General features: G+C 34.1%; 1 protein-coding gene across 1 annotated transcript in view; it reads right to left on the bottom strand.

The window, feature by feature from the left end:
* Window positions 1–24512, bottom strand: part of GPC5 (glypican 5) — a 1503836-nt gene that overhangs the window by 736130 nt on the left and 743194 nt on the right. The window lies entirely within an intron of this gene.

Here is a 24512-nt window from a genome sequence, read left to right as displayed (position 1 = left end):
CACAAATACACATTTTGAAAGGTTACATATTAATATCAAAGAGGATAAACTAGTCTTAGTCCTTACAAAAGGTTAGCTATATATACTTTATTTAAAACTTCGCATTCACAGATACGTACAAGATAAAAATAACAATCAAGATAACACCTGGCATTCAGAAAAGAAAATCTGAATTTTGGCATCTTCTCTGATTTTTTCTTAAATTTAGTCTAAAGGAAAATCTAGAGTCAGAACAACTTTATCCTGAGAACCAAAATGTATCTAAGAGGTTATTAAACAAAAGTTTGAACTTCAAAGATCAGGCCAGGATGTGCTCTCCATTTATATTTATGTTGTCATCCTAATTACAATAAACTAAAAGTAGTAATCTAATTGTCCTTTGAAGTGAATATTTAAGAATAACTACAGAAATGGTTTAATCAAAAATGCATTTTTTCTTGAGTTGGGAAAGAATTATAACTTAATGATTAGAGTTATCAGGCAATACATTTTCTTCTGTTCTCTCATTGAATGCTCATCTCTTTACTACAATTCTTGTTTCCTTTATCTCTTAGAGAACAAACATGACACCCAATTATGGTCTGCGGGCTTCACTGTCACAAACAAGTAAGTTAATGTTTTTGCATATTCTACATTTAACCACTTTGTGGAACTAAACATAACCTGTTTCAAGGCATCTCCATCCTTCCTTTAGAATAAAATAGCATGTTTCCTATGTATTCATATGAAATCAGAAGTATCGAATGGCAATTAGAAGTTCTAAAATTTATTTGGCCCATATTCCCTAGAATTCCAAAGAAAGATAGTTTAAGTTAAAATCATAAAAAAAAGAGGAAGCACACAAGATCTCACTTGCCCTGGTATTGTTCATATTGGGAAAGAATATCAATAAATCTGATATCTATGAACAAAATATAAAAATAAACCATGGTTAAAAATATCCAGAGATAATAGAGACAAGGGTCTGAAGAACCAGTCATTCATAAAAAAAAGCTTGCCGCAAAGAGTGGAGCAGTACAGTTAGGGTAGAGAAGGGACCACTATGGCAATGACAATGATGGTTAAAACATTACTCTGGACAAGGACTGGATGCAATAAAAAGATAAGTTATCTTCCTAGTACCCTTTTAATAATGTTATTGCAAACAATGTCTAAAAACAGAATAAGAGAAAGATAGAGTGAAAAAGAGAGAAAAGAGAGAGAGAAGTAAGATGTCTGCCTTAGAGCCAGACAGCAGGGTGGATAAGAGGAAAATGGCAAAAGTGGGGGTGGGAAGTGGGCATTACTGAAGGGGATGTGTACTATGATGGAAACTCAATCACGAACAAACTTTGTAACCATGGTGTTCAAATAAAGCATTTAATTAAAAATAAGTCACGTTACGTATATGCCATATGTTGTAGCAAACCAGTTTTTCTACTTATATAAATTGCCATTCCATATATTCAAATACAGCATGTTCTAAGAATTTTAGAAATTTAAAACCCCTAATTGATTTTAAATTTCTACTAAACTCCTATATTTCTGTATCTGTAAAATGGGACTATATCTTTTTGAAAGGCTGCATGCATATGTTTGGCTTACGTGATAGCATATTGCAGATAGTACATAATTATCAAATATCCAATTATCATTATAACTGCTAGAAAATGATATTGCTCCAGGTTTTCCTCATTTCACAAAATTAGAATTTTTCTAAGCAATCTTATTTGGTAGCTATCATTTAGGCCAGGGGATGCTATTTATTTTCTGATAATTGTCTACCCAGATCTCCCAAGTCAAATCAAAATGAATAAAAAAAAATCTATTTTCAAATTGCTAAGGAAACCTGTGCTCTTTATATTTTCTATTTTTTTTTTCTGAAAATAAATTTTGGGAGAGCAAAACAATAATACAGGGGATAGGGCATTTTTTTGCATGTGGCTAACCCAGGTTCCTACAGTCTCCCCCATGCCTTCCAGGAGAGATCCCTGGGTACAGAGCCAGGAATAACTCTTGAACACCATCGGGTATGCCCAAAAACCATTAAAAATTTTTTGGGGGTCACATCCAGCAGTTCTTGGGACATATTTTTGGCACTGCACTTGAGTATTCCTGTGAGCTTTATAGGGGTAGTATATGTGGTTCCAGAAATTAAACCTTGGTCAGCACTTACAAGGCAACTGTCTTACCTGATATACTATCTCTATGACCCATGGTATTCTATTTCTGTCTTTGAAGTAGGAAATCCATATGCAAATTAAACTGTCTTCCTTCATCCTCAACCTACCTTGTTCTCTCAGATTCTGCCCAAATGTATAGATGATGGCATTTTGAGCACTTGGATCTATTACACTGTCATGGTGGGGAGTGAGTCGATCGATACATACATATTTATAGAACAATTACAACAGAGAAAAGGGCATGATTTTGATTCCCAGCCACACATTAATTTGTGCCTTTAAGCAAATCACTTAGGCCCATTAAAACTCATTTTATTCTACTGAATAATAATGCAAGGGAAAGCACTTTATGTACTATAAAGCACTAAGCTCACTCACAATGTTCTCTGCAAGACACTGCATCCATAAAATCGATAAGCCAACAGTTAGGGCAGAGTGGGGAAATAAAATAAAAAAATAAAACAACAAATTCTAGAGGATTCATTCTTTTCTTGTGTAATTTATACAGTCAGCTGATTAGTTGAAAATGGTCCGTGTTGATGACTAATGCTTCCTGCTTATGCTGGATTGTTTAGGAAGTTCATTAGGGATGCTATCTTGGAAGATGTTTAGTGGGTAAAATATTTGATAATTCTAAGAAGATATATTTCTTTCAGCACGTGAAATAATATCTCAGGAGAATCAAGTTGCTTTTTGCTAACTATCTCGCAATTCCATGGTTCCAATGGCTTTTAAACACTTAAAATCTGGTTGTAGATGGCTTGTATTTACACCACAATTTTTGTGCAAAGTGTATTTATCACATTCAAAAGTTACCCAAATATGTGTGCTACTAAATGCACTTCAAAATCCTATATATCATGACACATATTTAAAATACTTCCTCTTGCAATTATATGTGCATATATATAAAATACTTTAAAATATCAAATTTTATATTTGATCTTTTTCATATATAGGATATAAAAAATCATTTTAGTGGTAAAACAAATGGTTAAAGTGGCAAAACCAGTAACCTGCTGTTCAGAATTCAGGTTGCCTAGAATAGAGGACAGAGGAGAGACGGAAGGGAACCTGAAAATAATAGTGGAAGGAAATGAACATTTTAGTGGCAGTATTAGAACATGGTATATATAAAACAACAAACATAGTTCTCAACTTTTAAAAATAAACTATTAACATTATAACAAGGATGAAATGACAATAAAAATGCTGATGAAAGAATTTTCAGCTAGAAAATATAGACTGGGAATAAATAAAAGTGGTATCATTTCATCATTTGAAAACATCTTTAAGGTATTTTCCATGGTGTGGGGGAACTAACACTTATAGTAGGTATTATGGCTTAATAAGATTTTATGCCTGACTATAACTATTATTATAGTAAATCATGCTGCCTAAAAAATAACTAATCTTTAAAATAAATCAATAAAACATCCAGAATTTTAAATGTCTGTATTTTATAAAGTTTAAGTAGAACTATATAGATCACTATACCAAAAAGATGGGGAAAAGAACAGAGTCTCATTGTGCATTATTTTATTCTATTAATTTATTTTTGGTTTTGAGCACACTTCCAGCTGTAATCAGCAGTCAATAATGGTGGAGTTCAGGTGACAATGTGTGATGTTGGAGATTGAACCTGGACTTGACATGTGCAAGGCAAGGCAAGCACCTTGTTTGCTCTACGATTTCTCTGGCACCTGCTCAAAACATTTGAATCTTGAAATTCTGATTCAAATTTCTCATGCATTTTAAAATATATCTTAGTAGTATTTGAAATGAGACATCATGGTTCTGTAAAGTAAGAAAGTATCTTGTCATGCACACCCCCTGGGTGCTACCCCTTACAACCAATTTGGTCCCAGAGGCCTAACAGTGGTAATACCCAATTGCATTATTGGCAATAATGATATTACTTTGATGTTTTCCCAGAATAAAGAAAGAAGCAAAGGAAGGAAGGAAGGAAGGAAGGAAGGAAGGAAGGAAGGAAGGAAGGAAGGAAGGAAGGAAGGAAGGAAGGAAGGAAGGAAGGAAGGAAGGAAGGAAGGAAGGAAGGAAGGAGAAAGGGAAGGAGGGAAGAAAGCAGGGAGGGAAGGAGAGAAGGAGGTAGAGAAGGAAGAAAGGAGGTAGGAAAAAGGAAAAAAGGATGGAAGGAAGTAGGGAAGAAAGAAAAGTAGGAAGAAGGGAAGGAGGGAGAAAGGAAGAAAGGAAGTAAGGGAAGAAAGAAGGGAGAGAGGAAGGAAGGGAGAGAGGAAGAAAGGAAGGAAAGAAAGAAGGGAGGGAGAAAGACCTTTATATGACAGGTGTTGCAAGTCAGCCTCTGAAGAGGATCCCTGATGGAGGGATGGAGGATGAGGTCTTTCCCCTCCAGCTCGGAGCACGAGTCTGCCACCCCGTCCAGCCGACAGTTCTGAGGTGAAACAGCGGGTAAACAGCTCACAGTCAGGCTTGTGGAAATATTAGCTTTATTCGGTGGACAAGACTGAAGTCCGAAGTCTCAGCCTTAGTTCTAGCAAAAAGCCTCTCGCCTTCCACAGACCCTTGTTTTTATTCCCCATTATCAGGTACCACCCAATGGTGGGATCAGATACCATTACATTTTCCTGTGATGCGCTTATGCAAACAGCCGCTCTTTTATTATTGACTAGTTTTTCCTTTAATAATTGTTGACAATATTGTTTGTTTACTAAAAACAAACGGTGGAATTGTTGTGTGTGTAAACATTTTATGGGATTATTATGTTACTGACCCTACCCTGATCTGTGATTGTGCTCTACCCTAGGGTGTGACCTGGCATTCTGCTCCCACCATTGAGTGGTATCTGATCACACCATTGGGTGGTACCTGATTCTGGGAGATAAAAGCAAGGGTCTGTGGAAGGCAGGGGCTTTTGGCTGGAATTGATGCTGAGGCTTTGGGCTTCAGTCTTGTCCTCCGAATAAAGCTGAATTTTCACAAGACTGACTGTCTGCTAGCCTTTTACCCGTTGCTTCACCTCTGGCTGAACAGGGTGGCAGATGCGTGCTCCGAGCTGGAGGGGAAAGACCTCATCCTCCATCCTTCCATCAGTCAACCCCATCAAGAGCTGACTTGCAACAACAGGCTTTATCATTTATTTCTGCAGCTTCCATTTCTCAAACCTTCAACTCCCTGCTACACACAGATCCAACTTTATATTTTTCTTTTCTTTACAGTAGTTCAGTTGCACTTTTACAATATTTTCTCATACCAAACTTTTCTTTCAAAATCAGAAAATAATTGACCTGCATAACTGATCTATCAGAGATAGTAAGCTTTATATTTCCAAAAGCAGTTAAACCTCTATAGACTCTTCTACCTAACAAGCCAAACACATTTTACAATATGTCATGTAATGTTATGTTGACCAGACACAGAAGTCATTTCTGTAGGATTTCTTGTCAGTGTTTGCTTTAAGTTTGAGCTTTCTGATCTCGGCTTCTGTTGCTCCAGTAATTTGAAAGGTCACTGTTGTGCTGGCATTTGGTTTATGCAATGCAGTCTGGCAGTTTATAAAAGTCTTGTGATTTTGTAAATAGAATATTGAACTTAGAAAGGGCTTACTATGTTCATTCTCTGCTTTATGTGCTGCAAAAAGTCAGTTGCTCTTGCCACCATAAGTAAATTCTACAGCTCCTTTCTGCCTGCCTCCTACTTATTTCCAACTCAAAATATGGTCATTTTCCATCTTTGAGTTGGTCTATCAAAAGTGACCAGATATCGGGTTCAGAACGACAGGATAGTGGAAGAGATGCTTGCCTTATATGCATCTGACCCAGATTTGATCCCCTGTACAGCAGATTGTCCTGCTGAATGTGCCTCCCCCATTATCCCCCCAAAAAACAAGACAAATAAAGTGACCAGACAATATTCATACTAATTTGACAAACATTCCAAAGTTTAGATTTCACAGGAAAATTAAAATTAACAACCAATGAATAGGTACAGAATTAAAAGGAAATTGGACATAAGCACATCTTCAATGAGAATCAGAGAAACTAAGAAATGCCAAATGTTTTCAATTCTCAAATGGTGTTTCTTAACCATCTGTGTAAAAATACACCAAGGACTGAAAAGAAGTGATGACAAAGTAAAACAAGATTAACAAAAACTGAAAAATTAGAAGATTTTATTGTGAAACAGCCCAGGATTAATATCAGAGCCTTTGGTCAAAGTAGCTGGAAAGAAACACAAGATCAATGGACAGAATTAGACAAAGAAGCAGGGATATTTTATAATTCAGTAATGAAAAATGATCCTCAATCTGGAGAACAGGATGAAACAAGGCAAATGGGAATTAGTAAAACTGTTCAAAGCATGTAACAAATGTAATGGAATAAGATATCTAACAAGAATTTCTCTAACATCTTATTATGCATGGTATGAAGGGTAACTATTTTACAGCTCCCAACAATTTCTCATTAGTAATTTCTTCCAAGTTAATTTATGAATTATCTATTATGATCATATTTGGTCCTATGAACATTACATTTACATAGTGTCACTCACAAATATAGCAAGACAAAACAATCCATGTTGCTAGTAGGTCTAGTTAACTTGTAATCAAAATGAATGCTCTAAACAAGAATGATCAGATGTTGACTGATTTCCTATTTCTTAGGTGCAGAAAATATTCTATTACTTATTGTATAGGTTATCATTGAACACACGTTTGTGGCCTGATCAAGCATTGCTCAAGAACTACTCTAAGATACAAAGTCTAGAGTTGCTCTGCCTGAATTTGGGGACTCTCCCGGCAATGCTGAGGGCACTATATGCAATGCTGGGGCTCAAACCTGAGACTCCTGAATAGAAAGCATGTGTTCAGTTTATTTTTCTACATGTTTGGCTAAGAATTCATTTTAGCTGTCAAAAGCCTCTATCTCTATGCTAGATAGAATGTATTCCTACTCACTAGGATAATACCTATAAACATTCACATTTTGTCTAAATGTGCAATTTATTGCTAACTGGTTTGGCTCCTCAATACAGAAAAAGCCAAGGGTAAAGACTCGATGATAAAGCATAGAAATAATTCTTCTGTAATGGTTAGAATTGGTTTGGAATCAAGGAATGCAAGTGATTGCTAGAAAAATGCAGAAACTAGGAGGAAGGTATAAAGCAGACCAGCCCTCCTGTTGAAGCACTAACCTCACTAATGTAAATATAGCTTCCAGAAATAATACAATGAATTTATGTTATGCAAGCCCACTATTTTTGAAAAGCCTTTTACAGAAGTCTTAACAAAAGGGTCACATTCAAAAGTTCAATAAATCATATTTGTGCAATTTCAAAAATTTGCCAACATGAATTGATCCATGAGTACATCATGCATGATCTTCACATAAAATAGCACTAGTATTTTAGAAACCTCTTATCTTCAGTGACAGATAAACTATAAATTATAAATTTATAATAATCTATAAATTTATATTTAAACTATAAATTGTCCAGATAATTTCCCCAAATATAAGACAATTAGCTTCTTCACTGCAATTAGTTTTTCCCTGATATATTACATATACATTTTAATTTTATTTTTGTGACAATAAACTTTCATTCTTCTCTGGGTAGACAATACTCATGTTTAGAGTATCTATATATAAGTAAAATATTGCTAAAAACAAGGAATAAGTTTGGGGGTCCAGAGAGATGAAAGCAGATTGTTTGCTTTGCATGTGTTTAACCAGTTTGACACCCAGCATCCTAATATGGTACCTTGTGTAATTCCAGGAGTTACTCTTGAGTGCAGAACTAAGTTCAAGCTCTGAATACTGCCAGAACTGGCTTCAAACCAAAACAATAAACGTTTTTTCGCTGCAAAAAAAATGCCCCTATTGGATATCAGCCACAATTAAATGAATAGGTTACACAGTAGTATGTATAAATTTGATCACTTTAGTTTGCTTTCTTGTTTTCTTGGCTAGAGTGAGTAAAACTTACTTATATCACTCACTGCATTTTATTTTATTTTATATTTATTTATTTATTTTTGCTTTTGGGTGATGCTCAGGGGTTACTCCTAGCTATGTGCTCAGAAATAGCTCCTGGCTTGGGAGACAATCTGGGATGCCTGGAGAATTGAACTGCAGTTTGTCCCTAAGTCAGCCATATGCAAGGCAAATGCCCTACAGCTGCGTCACCTCTCTGGCCCCAGCTCATTGCATTTTTAGGTAAAAATATAATGTTCACTGTACGAATGGTAGGTATAATTAATGGTGGTAAACTGAACTGAACTATATAAAGCCAGAAGATATGGAATGCTGACACCGTCATGTTACAAGCACTCTCCAAATCTCATTTTTGCTAACTCAATAAAGATAATCAATATAAAAATCTTATTTTCATAACTTTATTTTAAGTGTTTATGTGCTGTTAATTTTTAGCAGGTTTTAAGAATTCATCTTATTTTTGCATGTACTAATAACTAATGATTACTCTGAATATAGGAGACTTTTAATTTTAGCCTTTACTTTCTGTATAAAATCTCTGCAAAACAAAACATAAAATGCAAAAGGAAAATAGACAAGTTAAAAATTTTAGGGGGGGGAAACACCTGGTGACACAGGGGTTATTCCTGATATGCGCTCAGAAATCACCCCTAGGTTGGGGGACCATATGGGGCCCCGAGGATCAAACTGAGGTCTGTCATGAATCAGTCACGAACAAGGCAAACGCTTCCGCTCCAGCCCCTAGACAAGTTAATAAAAGTTTTGCATGACAAAAAATTTCAGAGTGAAGAAGAGCTTCAACTTGAACTTTTCTTTATTTGATAGGGAAGAATGTCAAGAGAAATATGGTAGAATCATAAAATTTATGAACCATGTACTAAAGAAGGGAAAACTGCAAGATAGCACTATTCATTCATGGATCTATCTTGGAGACAAGGATGTTCATTTCCTCCGGTGATATGGAGGGCAGCTCATATCTGTAACTTATGATCTGTATCAATGAAAGGCCAGAAAAACCTTCCTGAACCTTCACTTTTAAGTTAATATCAAATTTCAAGTTAATTTAAAATTTTAACAAGGCCAAGGAACCATCTGTTAGGGTCCTATGTACTGGATCCTCTCAAACGCAGTGCAGGGCATTCATTTCATTAATACGTAGTTTTATTTATTTTAATGTTTGCTCTTTTGCAATTGATCCTTTAGTTTTTAGTTTGGGATCTAGTAGAAGCTATGTTGGTTAAGCACTCTTTTATGTGTTTTTTGATACATAAAAGCATTAACTGATCTTGAGTTTATACCCCTGAATAAAATTGATGAATCATGGAATATAAAATATTGAGCTTTGGTATGATTTTACCAAATATATATTTTTAGTGGGGTCAAGTGATAGCACAATGGCTAAGTCATTGGTTTTGCATGTGGCCAATCTTGTTTCTATTTTGGCATCAATATGGTCCCCCAAATCTTACAGGAGTAAGTTCTGAGCACAGAGCCTATGAGTAACCTCTGAGTGTCACTGAGTATGGCTTCCAAACAATATAAAATATATATACATATATATAGTAGTGTGTTCCCACTAGCAATTTATTGTATATTAACATATTATATATTGTTAGGAACACTTTGAGTTCTTTTAATTATAATTTTAGACATTTTATAGAGATGTTGTTTAGACACTTTGTATGAATATAATATTTTAGTGTAATTTCACTTCAGGTTTTATTAAGGAATAATAATCATCTATGTTTATTTAAATTTATAGGGGCACTTTGCAGAATCGATTCTACATTTTGTGTCTATTTTAGGAATGTGTATGTATATGGGGTGGGTGTCTATGAGCATTTGAGTTTGGGTATTAAATAACATTTTAGAGCTTTAAATATTTTGCTTTTTTGTTATATTCTATGCACAAATAGATTTAAAATGCAAGTAAATTTAGCTTAAGAATATACTTCTACTTTTTTCTCTTATGCAGATAGAGTACAGAATATACCTAAATTTATTTAGAAATTATAAATGGTTAAAAATAGTTTGTAGTTCCCATAGACTATTATTTATAATTTATTTCTATTTCTAAATATAGCCCTTCATTATCTTTTGATAGATATATAAATTTCTTATATAATTCTATTGGAAATTGGTTTCTAATTTTCAGGGACATTTTGCTTAGTTCTTTAATTTTTTTCCCATGAAACTTAAATTTATAAAAAATGTCTTGGGCAAGGTGTTGGTCATATGCTCATAGCAAGTTTCCTTCATTTTTTGTTTGTTTTGGGTCATACCCAGTGGGCTTCAGAGAACAATATGTGGTGCTGGAGATCAATTCAATCTCTCTTTTTTTTCAATGATCTTATCTTACAGTCACTGCAGATTCCTGGACAGTTTTATTCTTCCTTTTATAAGCCTATCATATTCTCTATTAATCAGTCAAGATGAACATGGCTTGGACCACGTGATAGTATAGCAGATAGAGCAACTGCCTTCATGTGGCCAATCCAGGTTTGATTTTCAGAAATCCATATGGTCTCCTGAGCCTACCAGGATTAGTACCAGAGCACAGAGACAGGAATAAGCTATAATCACAGTGACTTTGTAAACCACCCTTAAAAAAAGTAAAAGAAAAGAAAACTGAACAAAATGATAAATATATCCACTATGCCACTATGTCATAAGAAATTGTCATTGTGTTACCGCTTGCTTAAACCCAAGTTAGATCTGGTGAGTCCTAGTAATCAAATTATATATACAACCAGAAAAGTCATGCAGAGAAATAAATACTAGAACACTACTCCAATCCATATGCTTTAGTTATTTTAGTTAGTTGTCATAGATTTGCCTTAAAATAGTGATAACATTATAATCTTATTTTTCCCTGAAATTTAGTTGTTAAAGTACTTGTAACCTCATCTGATGATTGGAATATAGTTGGTTTTCTACTAGTTTTAGTAGTCTGGGTAATTGCATAGTCCTTATTAAATGTTTTACCTTGAGGCATTTTAATATTTATAAAGATACTCATTTTGTGCCATTTTTGTAGAACTGAAAAAATATCCCAGAAATAAAAAAAATTTTAAATTATTCTAGCATTGCTTTCAACCTCATTGTTTGAATCTTGAGAATCAGAGGATTACCTAGTATGAACTTGGAATTGACCCAATAAAAATTTAATATATATGTTTAAGTGAGTTTCTGCTAATGGAACCAGTAAGTCTCTGATGAATATATAAAAATAGAAAGTGTGCATTATGTAGATTATTTGGGTATGTATCATTGGGTTCTTCCTGCCTCATCTATATAAGTTGACCTACAAATATGCTGAAACAAAAACTAGAATAAATAGAGTGTAAATTACAACATTCCTTTGGAAGTTAACTTACATTGTGACAATGAGTTTGCCTAATGTAACATATAATGCATAAACCTTTTATGTGTGTTCACAGAGTTGGTCTTGTAGTGACATCAATTCCATTGGGAAAATTTGAAGTAGCACCTAAACAACCCTCTCTAAATGGGACTGAGTAAGGAATTTATTTTGTTTATATGGCTTAGTTAGGAGGGGGAAACACACAAACTAAACCTGAGAAGATCATTCATATTGCTTTGAAGGGCAGACAGGGCCACTGTTTTTGTTTCTGTTTTTTTTTTTTTAAATTAAATAACTAGGTAAAAAAAAGGAAAATGAAGGGCATCCATGAGAGTATTAAACTGATATTAGAAAAAAGGAAGTTGGGGCTGGCGAGGTGGCACTAGAGGTAAGGTGTCTGCCTTGCAAGCGCTAGCCAAGGAAAGATCGCGACCACGGTTCGATCCCCCGGTGTCCCATATGGTCCCCCCACGCCAGGGGCAATTTCCGAGCACTTAGCCAGGAGTAACCCCTGATCATCAAATGGGTGTGGCCCGAAAAACAAAAACAAAAACATAAAAAGAAAAGAGGAAGTCATAATTCAGTACTCTCCCTTCATGGCATATTACAAAGGAGTAATTTGGTGACGCATGGGCAAAGGGAAATATTAGTACCACAGAATTCTGTTTTGCTTTGTACTGGATCAAAACTATAATCTTAAGGCAGTATATTCATATTGATTATCAATGAAAAATCACTAAAAACATATGCCATTGAACTAAAATATATATGAAAATTATGCAAATTCATCTCAAAATTAATTTTATTCAAAATTTCATTACAAAAATTTTTTGTGCTGTAGATATAATAAACTATCTCTCAATGTTTGTGGCTTGATGAATACCACCAAGAATAGCAATTTGTAAGGTACTTTTGAGACCCTTGAGTTTTTCCATTTTAAAAATTACAAAAATAGCTTTTTGTCATTATATAAATAATTCATTCTCATTATAAAATTTTAGGCAGCACATGAGAAATGTCTTCAGCTTAATAAAAGGTTTACATACTTCAATGCTAAAGCTCATCACTGTGCTTTTATCAATGTTTACATGGCATTTTGCCCATGCCCTTTTACTAGGTGAGAGCTCTTAGATAATTGGAACCTACTTCAATGCAATCTATTACTCCAGATCTCAGTCTGGTGCATGGATGTTCACTTCTACTCTGCTGACAAAGAAATATTAATCTGTAGCCTACTAAACCTAGATCATCATTATACATTTTTCTGGTTTTCTAACTCTATTAGTAGAACTCTATGTAGTATTATTGATAGATAAATTTACCAACAAAAAGTGTAACAATTAAAATATTAATTGATCCCATATAACAGTTCATGCTGTGGATGTTAATATGTTCACTTATTTAAAGCAAGCACTGATTTGAAAGTTAGAAGAAACAAATGTCCTGATGGGATTAAACTAAAATGTTTTTGAAGATAAAACATTGAAAAGTCAATTCCCAAAAGTCATAAGTCAAGCTTAAGAGTGAGACACCTTGACATTTTCATTTAAAATTAACAATTGGATGATAATTCTAGAACATGAATCAATAAAATTGCTAATATTTTAGAGCATTTTAATAATTTCTAACATTCTTTGTATGTTTTTATGTTTATTCATGTTTTCCTTTAAAATTTTAATTTTTGTCTGCACAGCTGCTATTAAAATAATAGGTTTTACAAACTAAAGCAATAATTAATGAGTAAATCATAATGTTATTTCCAGTATCATAAAAATAACTACATGTATAAATAATGCCATTTGTATTTCAAAATAATTTTATAAATTTTCAGTGATTAAATGAAATTTTATTTGATAAATAAATTAATATTTCAATAAATTAAAATAAATGTAATACCTGTCTTGAATCCAGGCAGGGGGTTGGGGAGGAGGGATATGTGGGGCATTGGTGGTGGAAAGGTTACATTGGTAAAGGGGAGTGTTCTTTTCTATAATTAAAACCCAACTACAAACATGTTTGTAATTATGATCTTTTTTTTTAAGTTTTTTTCCGGGCTACACCCTTTTGATGTTCAGGGGTTACTCCTGGCTAAGTGCTTAGAAATTGCCCCTTGCTTGGGTGGGACCATATGGGACGCTGGGGGATCAAACTGTGGTCCTTCCTTGGCTAGCACTTGCAAGGCAGACACCTTACTTCTAGCGCCACCTCGCCAACCGTAATTATGATCTTAAATAAAGATATTATTGTAAAAAATAATAATGATACTGGGGTTTATGTTCTTAATTTCTTTTTTGTTTTGTTCTTTTTTTTTTTTTTTTTGGATCGTGAATCACACCCTCGGCTTTGCACTCAGGGATCACTCCTACTAGGTTTGAGGGACCATATATGGTGCAGGGGATCAAATCCAGGTTGGCCACATATGAGGTAAGTGCTTTACATCCTGTAACATTAAGCCATCTCTTTTGAATTCATTTTAAAGATAATTTATGAAATATCTATTTAGAAAAACATTAAAATTGAATCATTTTTTATAGAATTTCACAAATGTTTTCCCTTAAGTTTTCTGACCCTTTCGTATTTAGACTTTCCCTCATTTACAGTATGAACTATACAGGTAGGATGTGTATTAACCAATTAAAATAACACTAAAAGGTCAGTACATTGAGTTTTATAGTTGTTTTTCAAAAAACATGTAAGATATTCAAATTCTGGCACATTCTTGTTAGACAAACATGTAATATAAATCTATGGTGACATAAATGAGACTTACACTCCCAGTAAAACCTGTGACAGACATGAGAAGAAAGCCCAATTCTCCACCTTTTCTTGTTTACTTTCAGATGTGCTGATGTTAGCCTTTAAATGTCTAGTCAATTGGATATGTAAATTAAATTGTGAATACAATATTATGAAGTCATAAAAACACAAAGCAAATATTTTCCAGGCTGAACATTTTAAACTAAGAACTCCCTTAGACTTACAAATCAGCACATGCACATATTATGAGGAACCCTGTAGGTTTTAGTATTTTTACTACTGAAATGATTATTTTATCTATAATAAACAATATTGTAATAGAGAGCATTTTGGTGCCTAACTTATAACAAGGTGTAAGCCAAGAAAGGCCAGAATAAAAATAAAAAATAATTTGTTCTGTGTGATCAAATTCATAGGATCATAAAATTTCTACATGCTTCCTATTTTCAGGGTAAAATAGCAGAAAAAGAACATAACTTGTGTTTTCTTAAACATTGTTTAGGACTATAGTGATAGTACAGAGGGGGAAGTTCTTGCCTTGTGCCAACTAGGGTTCAATCCCAGATATTTCATATGGTCCCAGAACAAATCAGACATTATTCCTGAGTGTCTTGAGCCAGGCGTGATGCTGAGCATTGCCAGGTGTGGCCCGAAACCAAAACCAAACAAATAGAAACAAACAAAACACTCATCCATTTTTAAAGACTTATTTTCTTGTTGTCAATGTGTTTTATTTACTTATTTTTAAATATTTTACAATAGAAGTGAGAAAATTCTGACCCTGTATAATTTTTTGGTTTGATTTTATTAACAATTTCTTTATTTACAATCATTGTTTACAGAGATGCTTTTAGTTTGGTTTCAGCAATGAACTCTATACTGCCCTTTAGCAGTGCCAAATTGCTTTAAACTTCTCTAAAGGAAAGGGTTGAAGTGAGAAAAGTTGGGCAACTTTAGGTTATATGTGAAAAGAGTAGTTACTGCTGTCATGAGAGCCAATGAATTTCATTTTAAAAGACAAAGAGTAGAAAAAAAAACCTTGCCACACCGGCCACCTCCTCTTTTCTTTATTTTTATTTTATTTCTTTTTTTTTCTTTAAATTTATATTTATAGCTTCTAGACAGGGGCTTCTGCCCACTTTCCTCTTCTTTTTATTTAACAGAACCATATAACATAAATCATCTTGTTCTGCTTCATATTTCTATGTCTTCCTACAAATTGAGAAAATAAAAAGTGGATGGTACCAGGATCAAAGCAGTCTCATGAGCATTGAGTGGAAATTAAAAAATGATCAGCCCTACATACCCAACCCAAAGTTAATGACAATAGAATCAAGAGACACAAACAACAAAAACATAGACAAAAGGGAGCTGTTACACTAGCAGTCTAGGGGACTAAGGATGGAGTTCTGTGATGCATGCTGGGAACTATGGTGGAGGGAGGTCAACACTGGTGGTGGGAATGGCCCTAATTCACTGTCACTGTGTACCTTAAATATAACTGTGAAAGACTTGTAATTCACATTGTGTTCAATAAAAATTATTTAAAAAATAAAAGACTAAGAGTAGGGGAAGCTATGTACAAAGTGAATGTTCTGATCACTGTTTTCTCCACTCATTTGAGGCTGGTCCAGCTTATTTGTCATTTTTACAATAAGGATATATTGATAGGAAAAAAAGAAGCACATTAAAGTACTTGCTCATATCGTCTCATGGCAATTGTTCAACATGTCTGTAAGAAAACTGCAAACCTGCATTCAAGTTATCTGCATGACATGTAATCTATATAGAGAAATGCAAAAGTCCTGACAAAGAATGAAATAGGTAAAAAACACTTTTCTTTTTGTTTATAAATGCTGCAATTATACAGCTGGTAAGGAGCATAAATTCACACTGCTGAATCAGGAGATATATCTTCAGGATCTTATATGCTGATCTAGTACACCATAAGATCACTCCGGAGATCATGAGTGATCCCTGAGCACAGAGCTAGGAATAAGCCTTGAATACCCCCAGGTGTGACCCAAAACAAACACCCAAACAAAAGAGAAACAAGCTGAAACACACACACACATATACACATACATTTTATTAATAATTTTTATTTTGACCAAAGTGAATTACAAATCATTCTCAGTAGTATTTTAGGTACATAGTGATATGGAATCAGGGGCATTCCCACTACCAATATTGTCCTTTGTCCACTCCTGTTCCCAGTATGCATCCTATATCGCCCCTCCTTTGTCCCCAGGCTGCTAGTATAAGTGGTTCCTTCTCTGTCTAGCTTGTTGTAGTTTGGGTATGAATTCTGTTGTAGTTGGGAATTTGGTGTTTAAGTCTGATCACTTTTTATTTCTACTCAATGTTCATACACACATTTTTATTCTGATTTCTGTGGAGAAGCTGGACCAGTTAGGGAGTAAACCAACCTCTCCACTATCTCTGTGTCTTTCAGCAATCTCCCTATACCAAACTCCTTCTGCTTAGTTATATCAGGCACTCTAATTTAGCCCATTTTCTTCCTCATTCAGAACACAGGTAAGGAATAAAATTACATTTGAAAAAAAATGAGACTGATCTGATTTTGAGAGGGGGAAAGCAATGTCTTCCTGCAGAGATAAAGCTACAGAGATACAAACAGAAACAAAAGCAGATGTTGCTTTTTATGTTCTTGAATGCAGGTGAGGTCAGAGAGAAAACTTTCCTGATAGGGCCTTCTGGACAGCAAAGTTTAAGGGTTTCGAAAAAAAGAATAAAAGAAAAAAGAAAACAAAACATGATGGTTGGGGAATTAAATCAGAGACAGTATGTATGTTCCTAGGTGTTAGAATAAGCACTTAATTAAGCGCCTGCAGGCTAAAGCAAGAGGAAAAAGATAGAAAAAATTAAGTTTTCACACCATTCTGTTACAAAGAAGAAATGGAAGGCAGCATCTCTTTAGAAGTTTCTGGCTCCCATGTCCCTATGAGGCACAAAACTCTGTGACTGTCAAAAGTAAAAGAACCTGCCTGATCAAGGAAGCATCGCTTTTAAACCCAGAAAAATCTCACTGATTGCCTCAGGTAACTGTTCCTCCAAAGGGAAAGTTTTCTGTTTCTCCAAGTACAATTTCCTTCTGAAACTATCAAGTTAGACTTAAGTCACAAGTACAGAATTTGCATTGGTGACATATTTATATCTCTGACTTCTGTAGATTATGTAGTATTTAGAATAATGTTGCTACTATGAGAGAAAAGTTAACACAAATAAATCCAATCCATTGATACCTTCCACTTCTTACATATTTTTCTTCTCTCCTGATTAGATTGTAAAACAAGGTAATTGGCTGAAAACATTTCACCTTAATTCCACCAATCATTTAATTTTATGATCATAATGATTCTGTACTTCCTTCTCATTTCAGTGATCTTTTCTGAAAAAATTTTGCGATTGACCATAATAATCCTAAAATACATTAGCAAAGGAAGAAAAGGGAGTTTAACCATCAAAAAACTATGACGACATCCTGGAAGGCTGGGGATAAAGAGAATTTGTCCTAATGGCTTATTTGGGCTAAAGAAATCCTTAGTTCAGAGGATGTAATTGCCCAAAGAAAGCTTTATAATATAGAATACTGTGAAAGGGAAGAACTGAAGAAAAAGAGTAGAAATTGGCATGACTGAAAAGTCATCGTCAATAGAAGTTGAGATGACTGAAAAGTTAATTCTTCATAGAACAATGCTGCAAATATTTCTTTTCATTCCTTTTCTAAACTTTGACTTTTATATACAGCAAAAACCCACAGCAATATTCAATGTCACATGTTTCATCACTGAATTGGAGCAACAGCATACAAGACAAGCATCTTTGATCAGTGCAAAAACCAAGAGCTCTAACCACTGAAGACTGACTTTGACAATTATGACTGGGCAGAACTTATCCTGGGACCAATAAGAAAGACCCTACCCTAGGCTTTAGCCTAGGACCTGTACAAAAATCAAGATCTAATTCCAGAGGTCTGACTTTGACAAATGAGACTGAGCAGAACTTCTGGGTCATAATGAAGACTCTATCCTAGGCTTTGGCTTAAGATCTGAGCAAAACCAAGACCACTTATTACAGAAGACTGATAACAACAATAATGGAACAGAACTTCTAGAACTGTAAAGACTCTATCCTAGACTTTGTCCTATGACCTGTGCAAATACCAAGATCTCTAGCTACAGAGGCCTGATTTTATCATCCACAATGAGCAGAAAACTTATTGACATCATAAAAGACATGCAATGAGCATGTACAGAGCCAGTAGTTGTTCCCATATCAGTATGCTTCAAGGGCAGGGAAACCCTGAATCTCTTAGGCCAAGGGAATTCCTTTTCTTATTTTCCCAATACTTACTGCGTCTCTTCAAAAAAAAAAAAAAAAAAGGAAACCCATAATATTGCCACACCGGTACTCCTTCCTTTGTTTTTTTTTCTTTTTATTTATTTTTTTATTTTCTCATTTTTCCTCTTTTTTTCTTTTTCAGTCTTGTGATTATTATTTGATGATTTATTGTTGTTGTTGTTGTTGTTGCTAGGTGCTTTTTCTTTTTTTGGTAGTTACTGTTTTTTGTTTTGCCTTTTCTTTACTGTTGTTTGTTGTTTTATTTTGTTATATTTTTCTTCTTTCTTGTTGTTGCTGTTCTTCTTTTCTTCTTTTCTTTTCTTTTCTTTTCTCTTCTTCTTCTTCTTCTTCTTCTTCTTTCTTCTTCTTCTTCTTCTTCTTCTTCTTCTTCTTCTTCTTCTTCTTCTTCTTCTTCTTCTTCTTCTTCTTCTTCTTCTTCTTCTTCTTCTTCTTCTTCTTCTTCTTCCTTCTTCCAGAAAAACCACACAATTTGAATTATCTTGTTCTGCCTCATGAATTGAGAGGGAAAATAAAAATTAATGGTACCAATGGTACCAGGACCAAACAGCCATATGAACATTGAGTGGAAATAAAAATTAATCAGACTTAAACACCAAACCCAAAGGCAACATCAGAATAGATACCCTATTTACAACAAGTGAGACACAGAGGGGAACAGTTACACTAGCACTCTGGGGGGCAAAGAAGGGAGATATGGGACACATGCTGAGAAAAGGGGTGAAGGGAGGACAACTTTGGTGATGGGAATGGCTCTGATTCATTGTCACTATGTACCTAAAATATTACAGTTAAAGATTTGTTATTCACTTTTAGTCACAATAAAAATTATTTAACAATATAAAATATAAGACTTATACACTTAAAATTGCTTTTTGAAAAAGTTTCCTTGTATTAATTCTCTGGCTCTAATTTACTTGGATTTATATTTGGAAGCAGAGATCAAAGGCATTCTTTTTGCAAGATAAGGAATCAGAAACCATGCTTAGTAGAAGAGATTGCTAGTATTTTCAGAGAAAACTGTAGCTATTCTTAAGAATAACTTAAAGATGCATTCTGTTTTAACATCTGAAGCACACACCCTGCTTTCCCTAATTTCCTTACTCTGTTTTCTCTAAATGCAGAAGCACAAGCCTGTTTTAATTCCCTATACTATCCTACTTTATTGACTCACACAGAATCCACACCTTACTCTCCCCTAATAGGAATATCTATTTCCCCACCTACAATAAATGGAGTTACTCTGCCTTTGAGGCTGGTAGATGCTCTACTTGCATGAGATCCAACCTCACCAGTGACTTCTACAACCAGCGACTTTAACCTCACTAGTGACTTCTACCTCTACATCCTGGAATTTGATCTTACCAACCTCATTTACAGAAAACCAAAAAATATAATCCTGCAATGTGACTATCTAAAGCATGTTATTGAATAGAAACTGTTACCTTTACAGAGTAAATTCTAGATGAACTGAAAAATTATATATACAATTATATTACAATACACATTCAATATTAGTTAATAATTATATAGTTTTGGATGAAAAAATGTTGAAACATTAAAACAAGAACCAAGTTGAAAATTCTTGATAGGAAAATTCACAGTTCAACTGGATAACATTTTAAATCTCCATATTTTGATTAAAATTTATTTTTAGCAATAAAATATACAGCATAATATTTTAAGTGAAAATATACCTGTGTATATAAGTATATCAATATACATATATATAATGTCACTTTTGTGGTAAAATACAATGAGTCCAAAATTATCTTGTACATAAGATTTTAGGTATAAAATTTTGTATATTAAGAATTAATAAACAGAAAGTAACTCTCTACAATAAGCACCTGTAATAAGTTCTGCATGAGAGTGTATTTGTATGTTCTCAAGCAGTCACCTTTATCCAAATCCCAATACTCAGGCATTGGTGACCTCAACCTGAGTAGGAAATGAGGGCTTGCTGGATATATTTCCTTATTTTCCATGCTGTGTTCCCTGCTTTGTTCCAGCAGAAAAGGGACATAGAGAAAAAAGGACCAATCTTTAGAGTCTTTCATTTGTTTGAATTTGAACAAGTTATTCAATCTTACTAATGCTTGCTTCAATTCATTTTTCCATGTAAATGACTAGTTGAGAATGAAGAGAACAACAATGACCAATGTTGCCAAAATTTTAAACAAAACAAAAGAAAACATAGTTTAAAGCTTTCATGTGTTCCAATACAATCATAAATAATCCTCTTACTGTTAGATACTAAATGTGAGTGAAATTTAATTTTCTACATTGCTTGTAGTATTTTTTCATTCCTGAAGGAAGGGTGGAATAATTATTATGCCATATGTTCACTTGAAGATAGCTTTTCTCTAATTCTACTTGGTCACTCCATATCTTATAGACTAGAAATTATTCCACACTTCCTTTTATCATTTAAGTAAATTATATTCATTTTAATAATTCTATAAATAACTTCTCTTTTTATAGCCAACAGTAGTCATGAAAATAACATGCTGAAGATTTATTTTTAAAAATTTTAACATAGCTGTAGAGATTTCACTTATAATTGCTTGTAGATGATATTGATAAAGCGTCTCTTCTTTATCTAACATTGAACCCCCAAGATCAAAACTATGCCAATTTCACAAGAGAAGATCAAATTCTCTGCTCCATTCTTAATTCCACTGCTCTTAAGTTTTAATAATTATGTGCATCCCCTTTTATGAAAAACAAAATATTATTTAGACAATACAAGTTAACAAAATATTATTTAAGCAATACAGAAGAATCACTATTAGGAATATATAGGAGCAGGAGTTATAGCACAACAGGCAGTTAATTAACCCAGTACACTACCAACCCAGTTTAATCCTCAACATCCTATATAATCCCCCGAGCTTGTCAGGAGCAATTTCTGAATGAAAAGTCAGGAGTAACCCTGAGTGCCAAAAACCAAAATAAAATAAGATAAAATAAAATAATATAGAGAGAAACAAATTTATCTATGACTAGAACTTTAAAAGTTATGTGAGCTGAAGTTTTAATACATTATCGTGATTAAAAGATGTTATGCCTGACAATATGTATTCCAACAATCTCTGCTAGAAAAAAATTCAAATAAATATCACTATTTAAAACAAACATAAAAGAGGAACAAGAATTGCAGGAATTAAAGTACATTATGGTCTTCTACCATCAGGTAGAGGTGTGAAGACTACAAGCACACAACTTCATAGAATCTGAGAAACTCAACAGTCTCTTGCCTGCACAATGAGCTCCCCACCAAGAAAGAATCACTGAAAGTAAACAAGAGTGAACAAGGGGGGCAGGGACTCAGAGGTAGGGCATTTACCTTGCATGGGGCAGATCTAGGACTGTCCATCAGGCGCCCTATATGGTCCCCCAAGCCAGGCGAGATTTCTGAGCACACAGCCAGGAGTAACCCCTGAGTGTAACCTGGTGTGGCCCAAAAACCAAAAACTAAAATAAAATGAAATAAAATAAAAAGGAGTGTACAAGGTACATCCTGAAACCTGGGCAACCACTCCCTCCCCACATAAAAATACTCAATTCTCTGATTATCAGGGATAAAGTCTTCTGCTCTACTTAAAATTTTAAAATATTCACTGATAATTTCTTTGACAGATAATATATTCAACTTTTTCATAAGATAGAAATTTATATATGATTTACTTCATTCTCTTTTTCCTCCTTATACTCTGGGATCAAGCATGATATCTCTGTTTTACCACATTATATTTCCTCATCCAGTTTCTTTATAAACCATAGGTAAATGAAATCAACTTTAGCTTGTCTTTATTCTTCTGACTTACGGCACTCAACATGTAGTCATGTATGTGTATCACACACACACACATATATATATAAATGTCTATCTTATATATATTATATGTTGTTTATATAATTATAGATTGCATATATTAATAAAATCAGTACACTATATACAGATTTTATAGTTTTAGTAAATAATAAATAACTCTTATTATTTCCAAATCTTCTAATTCAGTGACTCTCAACTGCCACTGTCCTTGATCTAGTGCTGAACTACAAGTATGAATAGGTGAGAAGTGACTGTTCAAAATTTTATTATTTACATATTTATGATTATTCTTTGGAAGTAATTTTTACCTGAAAATTTTCAAACTATTTAACTCAAGGCAATCACTTTATTTAGGAACAGTAAGCTTAAATAACAGTCAACTGTATTTATCTTAATATAATTAGTTTAGTATAAAACTTGTGCTCATATAGCTATAGAAGTTACTTCACAAAATCATTATTGCTATTGTAATTTGTTATAGGAAGGACTGTCACAAAAATTTTATGTTGCTTATTTTCTCTTCTTGCTGTTCTCTGTTTTTATTTTTTTCCCTTTTGGGGTCATTCCTTGCAGTGCTCAGAAATTGCTCTTGGCTCTGCACAAAGACATCATTCTTGGCAGAAATGGCTACCATAGGGGGCAATAGAGATCAAAATCAGGCCAACTATGTCTAAGGCAAATACCCTATCTGCTGTACTATTGTTCTGGTCCCATATTATTATAGAATTTGTGGCATTTGAGATAGTACAGTACATGTCTAAAATTGATTTCTCAAACTTGCTTTAGTAAAAAGTTTAACATAAGATGACAGTTTGTGCCATTGAGATGTAACCCTAAAATCTACTTGTTATGATTATAGGAAAAAGAAATCTCGCTGTAGGTGCTGAAAGGGGATAAACTGACTTCCTTGATATCTTTTCAGAAACAATATTGCCAACCACAATGTCTAAAAGGAAGAAGTGGAAACAAAGGAAGAGAAAACAAAGAGAGGAAAATTTTCTTAGAGGCAGGCAGAGAAGAAAGCAGGGGGAGGGTGGGAAGGAAACTGGGGTCATCCGTGGCAGAAAATGCTTAATGTTGAAATGTGTTGGACATTGACTGAAACTTGATAAAAACAACTTTGTAATAGTGGAAAAACTGCATTATGAACAACTGTGTAAGCCACAGTGCTAAAAAAAAGAATTTTGGTGTGACAGGACTGTTATAATTTTTTCTTGTCTGTTTCACAGAATGATGTGGGTACATGAACTAACCATCCTAAAAATATTAGTAGAGTTTGAGATCAGAATATTAAAACATGGGATCATGTTTTTAGCAGAGTGAAAAAGAAGAAATTTCTGATTCTATGAAGATATCATCAAGCCATACTAGAATTGAATCAACAACCCTGATCACTTACGGAAGCAACATCATACATATTTCTATTACAGTGTGTTGTTAAACACAAGACCAAAGGCATTACTTTCAAGTTGTAAAGAGCACTTTGGAAGGCAGGGATTCTGTCCCATAAAGCTCTATATCACCTCCAACACCACATGGATTAAATTATTTGTTTTATTGGAAGGCTTTAAATATTTCTTTTTTAATTTTTGTAATGGAATAGCTGTGATAGTTGAATTGCAGGCATACATTGTTTGAACACCAATTCAATCACCAATGTCTACTTCCTGCCCACAACAACTGTCAGAGTCTCCAATTTTTCTATCAACCCTCCGCCTGACACTTTTTTCTTTAGAATTTTATTTCTTTCTGTTTTATGGTGCTTAGCTGCAATCTAGGCTCTGCATAAAGAAATCATTCTTTGTGGTCTCAGGGAATCATACAAGATTCTGGGTATTGAACTTGGATCAGCAAACTGCAAGGCAAGCACCCCCCCTCACTGAATTATTGGTCTGGCTCCAGCCTGACTCCTTAACAGGCAGGGTTTTAAGTTTAACTATCATCGATTGTATCTCATGCATTAATTTTTGTTGGCTCTGTCACTCATATATTAAAATATAACAGAGCTAGACTGCCAATATGTTTGATGTCTGTTT

This window comes from Suncus etruscus, chromosome 8 (genome assembly GCF_024139225.1).
Source record: "Suncus etruscus isolate mSunEtr1 chromosome 8, mSunEtr1.pri.cur, whole genome shotgun sequence".
Classification (NCBI taxonomy): Eukaryota; Metazoa; Chordata; class Mammalia; order Eulipotyphla; family Soricidae; genus Suncus; species Suncus etruscus.
Note: the sequence above shows the minus strand (reverse complement) of the source record. Positions and strands in the feature narration are given on the sequence as shown.